This window comes from Octopus bimaculoides, chromosome 27 (assembly GCF_001194135.2).
Source record: "Octopus bimaculoides isolate UCB-OBI-ISO-001 chromosome 27, ASM119413v2, whole genome shotgun sequence".
Taxonomy (NCBI): Eukaryota; Metazoa; Mollusca; class Cephalopoda; order Octopoda; family Octopodidae; genus Octopus; species Octopus bimaculoides.
The window spans coordinates 16,561,270-16,563,428 of record NC_069007.1 but is presented as its reverse complement, the minus strand read 5'-3'; positions in this window follow the sequence as shown (position 1 = coordinate 16,563,428).

Genomic DNA, 2,159 nt, shown 5'->3' with positions numbered 1-2,159 from the left:
TATATATATATATATATATATATGTATAATGTATTGTGTGTGTATGCAAGCAATCCTTTTTCTATGTCTTTTTCCTACATTATCTCTGTAGACATCTTAGTTACTCTTTCTTCATCCTGTATGGCGGGTGTTTGATATATTTATTCCTCAAATTTTCTTTGTATGACTATTGTTATTATTGTTATTGTAATTTAATTGAAAGAGCTATTATTATTATTATTATTATTATTGTTGTTGTTGTCGTTGTTGTTGTTCTTATTTCTTTCCTTAGTTGTCATCACTACCCACATAACAATCACTCTTACTGTACCTATCAACGTTGTACTCCGAGGTAGATGTAGAATATAGTTTTGTCTTCTTTTCTCATTCCTTCTTCTTCTTCTTCTTCTTCCGTCAGCATGGCTCACATAAACCTTGTTTTGAAGATTTATTTTATTTTCCTCTTTGATTGTGAGATGCTCTATTGATTTTATTCCAGATTTCTTTTTTGTAATTCTTTCTCTTTATTTTCCTTCATGGGAAGCATGGAGGACAGAATTGGTGTGTTTACTGGATAACCAGCATGTCTTTGGGAAGTCTGTCTTGTCTCGGTGCTGTATTGGTCATCATGGTCAGTAGATTTAGCTGTCAATAAACCCATTTGTAAGTAGGTACCATTGGCTGGTATAAAATTTTGGCCAAGACCACGTCTTTGTAAATAGGTACCAAATGCTGGTCTAAAGTCTTGGCAAAGCCATCCATCTGCCTTTGTATGTAGGTGCCATGGGCTCATTTAAAACTGCATTGAAATCCACTACCCAGTTTAGAAGCAGGTCCTAGAAGCTAATATAAAATTATGACCTGGTCCACCACTTTGTTTAGAAATGCTACAGGTTTGTATAGATAGATGAGGTCCACTAGCTTGTAAGTCCTGTGCTAATCTATCAGTGATTGATGAAGACCACAACTTCAACAATGAAGGATGCAGCCATGTGTGGAAACCATAGTATCATGACTGTTCATGTCAACGCTACATCTTCCATGAGTCCTTGCAAGCAAGAAATGATGGAAGTGATAATATTTTGTTGTTGCAGATGTATGTGTTTGTATGACCGGCACAAAGCAAAGGACCTATCATTTGTTTGGTGTTCCAAGAAGTGTTGGACCCAAGGTTGTGTGTGAGAAGATGTTGAGTCGGAGAAACTTGTGTAGCATCCCCTACACTCTCTCATCCTGAATCATCTGGATGCAGAAATTGTTTGAGAATTTACCGAGTTTAACAAAGAACTGTTGAGGCACATGGCTTAGTGGTTCGGGTGTTGGACTCATAATCATAAGATTGTGGTTTTGATTCCTAGGCTGGGCAACCTGTTGTGTTCTTGAGCAAAATACTTCATTTCACATTGATTCAGTCCATTCAGCTAGCAAAAATGAGTAATCCTGCAACAGACTGGCATCCTGTCATGGGAGGAATGTATATGTCACAGAAACCGGGAATCTAGTCCTATGAATCTATATAATTTGGGAAGGGTCTTTATCCTTTTTTTTTTTAAAAAAAAAAACAAAGAATTATCTGCAGAGCTACACTTGGGATATTTCTATCAGGGCTATTTCCCTTCTTCTTTTTATATCCCTAGCACTGATAAGATCAAGGCTATTTTTATCCTCAGTTGGAAGTTTGTCCCATATTTGTTTTTCCTATAGAGTTTACTGTTGCTTCAGTAAGTTATATGACTTAATCTTAGAAGTATTACAAGGTTTGCCAAATTCCTTGAGCTGTCCTTCCTACTCTGCAATGTGAAACCTGAACTTTTAAGGCAAGCTCCAGTATTTAATGAACTGTTCATTATGCATACACATCCATATTTATATGTATATATTTATATAGGTTAAATAAACACCATTTAATATGTTAGTCTCTGAATATCTGGCCTATAAAAATAGGAAATCTACATTAAATATTTGTGTGAATATGTACAGAAACTTTTAAATATCACAGTTTGTCAATGAAAGAGGATGACAGTTCTCAATACTCAGTGTAAAGTATATAATTTAAACTGAATAATTATTCTTACGAGTTAAAAAAGAATTAGATAACCATCATGTGCATGTGAGAGAGTCTATGTATGTATATGTGTGTGTATGTGTATGGATATATATATATATATATATATATATAT